General features: G+C 32.9%; 2 pseudogenes; one reads left to right on the top strand and one right to left on the bottom strand.

Moving 5' to 3' along the window:
• Window positions 1-2,070: 2,070 nt before the first annotated feature.
• On the bottom strand, window positions 2,071-2,671 carry LOC143640010 (CCHC-type zinc finger nucleic acid binding protein pseudogene; annotated as a pseudogene).
• LOC143639996 (uncharacterized) lies at window positions 2,629-4,508 on the top strand (annotated as a pseudogene).
• The last annotated feature ends 5,852 nt before the right edge of the window (window positions 4,509-10,360 follow it).

The following is a 10,360-nucleotide window of genomic DNA, read 5'->3' as shown; positions in this document are numbered from 1 at the left end:
CTCTTTGTTTATATTTGCTATATTATTTTTATTTGTTCATTAAAGAAGCCAACTGTAGATTATATAGTTCATTTTTTTAAAAAAGTATAAAAAAAACTTAAATAAATAAAAATAGGCAAGAGCAGTGCTGCATCCTTGTAATATTTGCTAATTGGGAGGCCATGCAAAATTACTTCATGTTGAGGGGAGTCATAGAAATTTAGAAACAGCATGAGTCAAAAAATTTTAAAAAGACTTGTGTTGTAGTTCAGTGATATAGAATTTGGGGGGTTAATCTCAAGCACCACACATGAAAAATTAAAAGTTGGATGACCTAAAGATCCAAAAATGCCAGTACTAAATATGTACCAATGAATAATTAAATCAGAAAACTGAAGAGATACCTCTGCTTTTGTGTTTAGTGCAGACTTTGTTCTCAGTATTAAAGCTATGGGCTCAATGTATGTGCCTGTCAATAACCAAATGTGTAAAAATATTGTACTTATATACTATTATTATTTAATTATAAAATATTTTGTCTCTTAAAGTTTTATAAGAAATATATGCAGGACTTTGCATTAAGAGAAATGTGACATGCAGATATTAAGTTGCAGGTACATTTGATTCACATGTGGAATTCAGAAATTTATTCGGCAAAATTTTGCTCACCAGGTACTGTGTTTTGTGTAGGGTTGATATTATACTCAGAGTTACATATTTCTATTTTATTCAGCATAAGAGGGTCAAGAGTTTTGTTTTACCACATGGTGAGTGTATTATATTCTTCATTAATAGTAATAGAAGAAATACAATACCTTGCAAGAACAAAACTGATAATTATCCAAAATAATAATTTTGTTATTTCATTCTTTTTTGTGTTAATTCATTCTATTTAGTCATTTTACCTTGTATATATAGTATAAAATACCATGATATATTTAGGAAATAAACAAAGGTGTATTTGTCAATGAAAGAAATCATCATATCTCATGAATTTAAAAATATAAAAATCAATTTATTATACTCGATCGTTATGCATTGACTTCATCCATGTATTATGGCCATAGGCTATGCAAGGTTTTTATAGTCTTTTAAAATGTTTTAATGGAAAATTTTATAGACATATATGTGTATACTTCTTAGTGAATTTTTTGTTCATTTTTCTTTTTTTTCCCCTTTCCTCCTCCAGCTTTATTGGAAGAGTTTAAAATTACATTTTTCTATTTTTTTTTCTAGGACTTCAGTTGCTTTTTCCATCTTACTTTTAAAAACTGATTACAGCAAATGAAACACAGTTGTCTAAGTGATATAGTATACAAAAATAACATCTTGATTTCTGTGAAAATGCATTTCTCTGCAATTTCTGAATAAGTCCAAATTTATGCTAACTCTCGAGCATCGATGTTGACTCTGGGTTTTTTGAGATTTCGTCTATGAAAAACAAACAAAAAAACCCAATGTGTTCTAAACCTTTGCCGTCACCATCTGTAGGTCCAGCAGCAGCAGCTGCTGCAGAGAAGCTGTTTCCTGGTTTTAGGCTTCTACCCCAGGTTCTCTCGCCTTAGCCACCGACACACACTTTCGTCTTATTTTGTTTACTCCCACTTAAATGTATGTTGCGTGAGGGCCTGATACAGATGTTACTTGATGTTATTTAATAGCTACTGAGGTCAGGCAATCCACGGCCATCATTATGCTAAAATTGGAGTTATTTATGGAAGTTCCAAGACACTTCCAGAATTGGTATACCTCCTACATGGGAACTTATCCAAGAAGCCCAGAGCGGGCTTACTGGTCTGACTCAACTCTTCCCATTCATCAATCCCTATTCACCAGTGGCGCAGAAAGGGGGTTCTTTAACAAAGCATTATACATAACACCTCTACCAAACTAAACATAAACTTTTTTTTTTGTAGTTAAATGCAGAAAGTCGTTTTTTTTTTTTTCCACCCCTTTTCTTCTTTTACATGGCAAGAAAAGCTCACTGGCCTGGTAGTAGCCTCTATCTGCCAACCTTTGGCCAGTGAAGAGGATTCAGAGAAAATAATACAACCATCAATCAGAAAAAGAAGGGGTGACAAAGGAAAATAATTAGGCTGTGACCTCAATTGTGCATTCCTGTGCAAGATGCCCTGACTCGCCACAGCGGTAGCAATTGACTTCACTTGTCTTGCTGCAGTTGATGTCCACATGACCAGTCTCACCACACCCATAGCACTTCACTTTGGTGCAGTCTTTCTGAATGTGTCCGAACTCGCCACAAGAATAGCACTTCTGCTCGTCTGTGTGGTCACAGTCATGAGCCAGGTGGCCCGGCTTGCCACAGTTGTAACAACACTGCCCTCGCTCTCTCTCTTGGGCTCCTTGCAGTCCTTGGCGATGTGGCCACCTCTGCCGCAGTTATAGCAGGCATCCTCCTGAAGGTCACAATCCTTGGCCAGATGACCAGACTCACCACAGTGGTAACAGATGTCTGGAAGAGATGAGGAAACAAACTGGAAACCTCTATCCAAGGTAAAACCACCTCTGCCTCGGCTTCTCATTGCACGACCGCGGCCTCCCCCGGTTGGGCACTCCCGGGCCCAGTGGCCAGATCGTCCACACTTGAAACACTCGTTGCTGCTCATGGCTGCAGGTAGATCTCTCGGCATGGGAGTGGGCCCGCGGGCAGCGGAGACTCGGGTCGCAGGCCCGGAGAAGGCAGCTCGTCAGGCAGCAGCTGTTTATTTTCAGGGTCCTTGCGTGCACCACATGCGGGTCTAGTTATTTTCATGTCTGTATGTCATGGTAGATCAAAGCCAGTTTTTAGACACTCTTTGAAAAATCCAAAAATTTGTGTATGTTTTACATTTCTCTTGTTCTACTGAGAGTGAAGGTAGCTGGTAGATATTTCCCAAGTACACAATGTTATCTTATAGAGAACAAAAGGCTGAGGATGATAAAAGTAACATACTTACCTTCTTTTTATTATATTTCTTTTCTTAATGATGTACTCCTGTTGGATGCTGTGGTCTCTACAAAAATTTGAGTAAATAATTCTGAAGGTTATTTTGTTTGTGCATTTTTATTGAACTGATTTATTTTTTGATTTATGATGACTTGGACTTACTAATCTGCTACACTCCTGGTGTATTTATTCTATCTTAATTTCATGTTATGTATGCAAAATATATTTATCCCTGTCTTGTAGGTATTGTTTATTTTTTATTTTTGTTTATTTCAGCCATGACTCCTCAGGATATCCAAGAATATTCACCAGAAAAGGGCATAAAACATATATTTCACAAAGTGATAAGTGGGAAATACAGAAGTTGTGATCTTGACTATTTACAACAAAAGAAAATAAGGAAAACTACAAGTGAGAGTGAACACCAGAAATCATATAAAAAATCAGGTCTTGTTCACCACCAGAGAATTTATACTGGAGAAAAGTCCTACAAATATAAGCAATGTGGCAAAGCTTTTAGTAAAAAAAAAAAAAAAAGCTCTTATTTACCACATGAGAAACCACACCAGAGAGATGCCTTACCAGTGGGCAGAATGTGATAAAGTTTTTTAAGAAAACTCAATTTTTATTAAGCAAAGAAGAATTCACACTGAAGAGAAGCACTACAAATGTGAAGAATATGGTAAACGTTTTAGTCAAAAATTAAACATTATTTACCAAAGAAGAATTTACACTGGAGAAAAGCTCTACAAATGTAGAGAATGTGGCAAAGCTTTTAGTCAAAAAACAGACCTTATTCACCACAGCAGAACTCACAGAGGAGAGAAGTCCTACAGATGTAAAGATTGTGGCAAAGCTTTCAGTTGAAATGTAGGACTTACTTACCACAGCAGAACTCACACTGGAGAGAAGCCCTACAAATGTAAAGAATGTGGCAAAGCTTTCAGTCAAAAATCATACCATATTTGCCACAGAAGAACTCACACTGGAGAGAAACCCTACAAATGTACAGAATGTGGCAAAGCTTTTAGTCAAAATACAGACCTTTTTCAACACAGAAGAACTCACAGTGGAGAGAAGCCCTACAAATGCAAAGATTGTGGCAAAGCTTTCAGTCGAAAAGTAGGACTTATTTACCACAGCAGAAATCACACTGGAGAGAAGCCCTAAAAATATACAGAATGTGGCAAAGCTTTCAGTCAAAAATCACACCTTATTTGCCACAAGAGAACTCACACTGGAGAGAAGCCCTACAAATGTAAAGAATGTGGGAAAACTTTCAGTCGAAAAGTAGGACTTACTTACCACAGCAGAACTCACACTGGAGAGAAGTCCTACAAATGTACAGAATGTGGCAAAGCTTTCAGTCAAAAATCACACCTTATTCGCCATAGCAGAACTCACACTGGAGAGAAGCCCTACAAATGTAAAGAATGTGGCAAAGCTTTCAGTCGAAAATCACACCTTATTTGCCACACAGAATTCACACTCAAAAGAAGCCCTACATATCTAAGGAATGTGGCAAAGCATTTAGAATAAAACAGGAATTATTCACCATAGAAGAACTCACACTGGAAAATAGCCCTAAAAATGTGAATAAAGAGGCAAAACTTTTAATAAAAAATAAAACTTTATTCACCACAGCAGAAGACACCCTGGTGAATATGAAATGTAAATAAAGTGATAATACTTTTAAAGAAAAACTAAACCTCATTAACAACAGAATTTATATAGGAAAGAACCTCTACGAATGAAAACAATGTATCAAAACTTTTAATAAGAAATCAATTCTTTTTTACCACTAGGCTATTTATTCTGAAATGAAAACATACAAATATAGAGAAAGTAGAAATATTTTAAATTATATATCTTACATTACTAGACATCAGAGAAAATATGTTGGTGAGAAGCTTTATAAATGAGACCATTGAACCATTCCTTTAAGAAAGGGTAAAAATTTAATCCTCACCACAATAATCATAGCAGAGAGAAAGTTTTGAAATGTGAAAACTGACAATGTGACAATGACTCCAAAATATATTCACCAATACTCAGCACCTGTGGATACACACTGGTTAGAGAGAAAACAAAGGGAGGATAAAACATTTCATTGCCACATGTTTCTTAAACACTACTGATTGGTGGAGAATTCATTGTCCCCAGAAACTCTAAAAAGTAAAATAATATTTCTAAAACTTCCTCAAATTTTAAATTCATTGAACATCTGAAAACTCATAGAAGTAGTGAATATTGAAAATATTTTCTACAAAATATATGCCTTATAGAACAATTAAACCTTTATAATAAACACCCTGACAAATATGAGAGTAAGTCATTATCTATACATTAAACCTTGATATGTATGAGGATCAGTAAAAGACACAACTCATTTAAATGTAGAATATAAGTAGTTGTCTTTAACTTTTGTTTTAATTTATTAAGCATTATCAAGTTATTTGGTAGAAATATCAGTCATAAATATCATACATACATGGTGCAGAAACCTTATCTTTGAAAGCATATAATTTTTTTCTGAATAAATATTACTATTTTCACTTTTGAATACTAGAGAAAACAGTTATAAGAGATCTATTTTTTGATGTTTAACACTGAATTGTAATATTTTACACTTTTTTTTGTATTGCAGTTTAAATTTAAGAATTTTTAAACACTGAGCCACACTCCTAAGCCCTCTCCCCACTATTTCAAATTCTGAGACTGGTCTTTCCAAGTTGCTTGAAAACACACTAAGTTTCTGAGGCTCAATTTAAACTTCTGAAACTACTCAGCTTTCCAATTTGCTTGGTTTACAAGCAAGGACCATCATAATCAGTTTACAGTGCATTTTTTACCTATATTTACCTTATGTACGCAATATGTCTTTATAACTGAATATTTGTTTATATGTTAACACTCATGTATTGCATCATGTCATTAAATGACAGACATCACAGTGTTCCACTTGACTAAATATTTTATTCAACAGTGAAACATGCTATTGAGTAAATAATACTCTAGCATCTCTCAATACTTTTACACATTTAAATAAAACTTAATATGGAATATAATTGCATAAATCAGATCTTTATAATTTTCTCTGATTGTATTTACAGTGAAATTAAGTGTTATAAGAAGGACATAGATATAAAACATAAGCCCCATATTTTCATATCTTGAATTACAAATTTTAACATTTTAACAATTCCTACTGATTTGAAGAGACTGAATTTCCACAAATGTAAAGGTAGCTCTTGTGGAGAGAAGAGCTTTATATTTCTTGTGTGTGCATAATGGCCTTCTAGACTTCAGCATCATTGGTGATATTTTATTTTTCTGTGAATGAATGTTTTTCTATGATCAGTGTTTTCATGTATATTAGTAAATTCTAACATCACTGTTATTCTATGAGTAGTATTGTATCAAGGCAGGAATAATCAATGAAATATGTTTTATAGCCTTATTTTTTATGGACCAATTAGTAAGGTAAACTGAGAAGGTTGTATGTAAAGATTAAGTTTCTTATCTTAAAATGTTGTCTTACCAGTTACAGTAAGATAAAGGCTTCTTATACATGGAATCCATAAAAAATCATATTGAATGTCATTTAAAAATTTATTAATATTAATATAATTCATGAAGAAGTTAGTTTACAACAACATATGGTAAAGAATAAGGTCTGGGGACATTGTACACTCTCTAATATAGACATTTATAACAATTTAATTATACATGAAACTACACTAAATTAGAGGAAAATCAATGGGGTCAACACACAACAGCATACAAATAAAATCTTGTATAGATGAAAGCAAAAGACCAATAGTGTATTAAGTGTGGCTTCCAAATGCTAGAGGGAAAATGGATATATAATCAGTTAAAGGTAATTGAACAAAGATAAGCTACCAACTTTGAGCTAGGACAGCATTTGAAAGAAAAAGAGTCCCTACAAAGTTAACAATGATTATTCACTTTCATTTGTTTGCTTTGTAACATATTCCAACAGATCTCTACATGTTTTATTTCAGTCAAATTGGGAAAAAATACAGAAATTTAAAAACAACAAATATTGCTACTCAGGTTTTAAAAGCAAGAAAAGGAATAGAGAGTGATTTATTGAGCTAGATAAATTTACTAGTTAGAGGTAAAAAAAAAAAAAAGAACTGAGATTTCCAGAGTCTCAGTATAATCAGTATTTCTGCCATCCCTGGCTTCACAGGGCATTTTTGCTTAACAGAGAATTTGTTCACTTATGTACTGTTCTGAATATGTAGCGAGATCTCTAGTAATTCAATACCAATGGTGTAAGAGAAATTATGAAATTTTTGGAACAGCACCCTCAAAACTATATCAAGACTGACTCCAGAAAATCTCAGTTCACAGTACCATATTTCAGAGTTATGCTTGTCCTGAGTTCAGAAAGATGAAGGACATGACCACTTATTTTTATACTACAGGTAAAAGATACATTTTTTACCAATATTTCTCCTGAGATACATATATATATATATATATATATATATATATATATATATATATATATATGTGTGTGTGTGTGTGTGTGTGTGTGTGTGTGTGTGTGTGTGTGTGTGTGTGTATACTACAGAGAAACTGTCCTGAGTGAGGGCAGGGAGATTTAACGATAAAGTGAATTGGTAGATTCCATTATTATAGATGTAATAATGGAATTTTCTCAACATCTTTTCAATATAACTAACCCTGTATTGATACCAAAATTAATGAGGAACCTTATGCTGAATGTGCATGAGACTACTATATAACATGAAAACAATTGCAAATGTGTCAGAGGTGCATTTTACAACATTATTTGAAAATTCAATTGATTGATCATTATGTCACTGTGTTTGACCCCAGCAAATACCTTCTCAGTGTGCAAGAAAAAAGGGAAAAACTAAAAAAAAATCAAGAAAATCCATGTTAAAGAATAACAACTTTTTTTTTTCATAAGGAAGTGGTCAAGGTCTTTTTGAAACAACATGACAATAAACTTTCCCCTATCACATAAAGGAAAGCCACAATTATAGTAAACTTCTTCATTTTATTATTTGAATATGCCAAGTATTTGGCAAACTGCCACATATATTGTTTTAATTTCACAGGTGTAAATTATATTTGGTTTTCTCTAAATTGCTACTTATTTAATACAAATTTGTTGAGAAATTAATTCTGCATTAGCTGATTAGTGAAATGTAGTGAGGAATGGAAGTCATTGAAAGCTCTATGATTTGCAATCCCAGAATGGTCGGTGGAAGCTGTATATAATCATGAGAAACATTTAGTACTATTAATTTGTTCCAGATATTTATTTCCCTTAGTATCCACTTTTCACCTAAACTAGTGCTTTTAAATGGAGCTGACTATTAAATATCATAGGAAAGGCCATCAGAGCAATCTGAAGAAGGATTTTTTTAAAGCAACCAAATCATAAACAAGAAACAAGAACTGGCTAACTGTTGGATCTTAGTTTTTGACTTCAACAAATTTCCTTCTATCTTTCTTTTGATGATGACTAAGGGAAAGGTACTTCTATTAAGAGCATGACCAGAACAATTTGTGGCAATTTATTTTTCTAAAACATATATAAAATTGACTTGCTAACTCAGAATAGAACCTAAAGAGCATATCATGTTATGGTTTAAAAAAAAAGTATAACTACTCAACATGAAGCTTGGCCTTTTGAAAAAAAATAATGTGAGGGTGAAGACCAATTTGGAAAGTTAGTATTGAATATTTTATATAAAAGAAAAGGAAGTAATGTTTTAAAAAGTTTTGATTATTAGATGCATGTAAAAATTAAAAGGTAGTGTCCAGGCCTGATGTGGTGGTACATACCTGTATTCTCAAATATCATAGAGTCTGAGGCAGAATAATCACAACTTCAAGGCCAGCCTTGGTAACTGAGACCAGGTATCAAAGTAAAATATCAAAGAATTGTGAATGTATATGAATGAAAATGCACCTCTGGGTTCAATCACCAGGACTCTATAAAACAGTATTTCCAAAATTTATACCTAAATCAACAGCCTCCACTCTATCTGCAACTATGTTAAGTTCTAAAAGGAAACTAAATTTAGCCATATCTACTACTACTTGCATGATATTGACCATAATTTTGAAATATATACATAGAAGACCCTTCACAATGTTTTAGGTGTTCACAATATTTTTCCAATGGCAATGAAAGAAGGAGGAAAACCAATTTAGATCATGGGCCCACTTTTTTCTTTTCAGGCCTAATGAGTCAAATATTAAAAGGCTTTAGTGTTTATTGATTATTATTTACATAATCATAATGGTACGTGTTCTGTGATTTCTTGCTTAATCTACATTGCACACTTTATTATTTCTGAGTATCAGCATCTGTGCAGGCCACCACACCCTACTCTATTTTTTTATACTTACAAGTCCCTGTGTTCATGCTTCCTCAGTTAGATATTCTCTTTTAAAAATAATTATGTGTTGCATTCTTTGTCTACAGAAAATTTAAAATTTAAAAACCAGTAAGCATTTTCACAAATTTTACTTTAAAATAGTTTTCATCACAAAACACACACCAGAAGTAAGAGTGATTTCTTTCTCTAATTTATTAGCGTTTCTGACATCCAATATCAGGACATGAATGCTGCTCATGGAGGGATGTTCTTACCATCAAGAACAATCAATACTACTTTCTTCTATCCCGTTAAATGTTACAAAAAGTGCACATTTTACTGTCTTTCATATTCAGAACTTGACGTTCCTTTATTTGTGTTTAGTGTGTTTTTACTTTCTTTTTCATCACTTTGTTTTTCCTGTATTTTCTAATATTCATTTTTTTTGTGTGGTGAAAAAAATAGGTCACTAGAATCTTCTAACTTTTGCTACATTCAATCACTTGACTACTTACTAGCTTAAAGCATCATTTTAAAGGTAGTACTGAGGTATGCTAACAAAACTATTTTCAAGGTCTACTGCAGAATCAGCATAACTTTCTTGAGCACTGTAGTTAGAGCCACTATTTCTGTCCACAAATTCTACTCCCTTTGTTTTATTTTTCTTCTATATTGAGTAACTCTCTTTGTAATGAGGCATAGAAAATTGCTTTTTAGAATTTTATTATTTATGAAAATCTATTTTTATTTATCATTGATTGACAGTCTGCTTCAGTTTAGAATACCAGGTTGAATACTATTTTTCCTTTAAATCTTGAGGTTATTCTGTATGTATCATCTATGATCCATCATTAATGATAAATACTTGGGTTCTATTCTTACTTTATTGAAATTGACTATAGCTTTTCTTTACAGGACGTTCTCTTTGTTTTAAGCATAGCTTCTTGAGAAATTCTGTAGATATATTTAGCACGTTAAGATTTTATTTTCTTGATTATAATATTAAATAAAAATAGAATATTTCCAGACCTTATTTTCTTTCTTT

Source organism: Callospermophilus lateralis, unplaced genomic scaffold (genome assembly GCF_048772815.1).
Source record: "Callospermophilus lateralis isolate mCalLat2 unplaced genomic scaffold, mCalLat2.hap1 Scaffold_105, whole genome shotgun sequence".
Taxonomy (NCBI): Eukaryota; Metazoa; Chordata; class Mammalia; order Rodentia; family Sciuridae; genus Callospermophilus; species Callospermophilus lateralis.
Note: the sequence above shows the minus strand (reverse complement) of the source record. Positions and strands in the feature narration are given on the sequence as shown.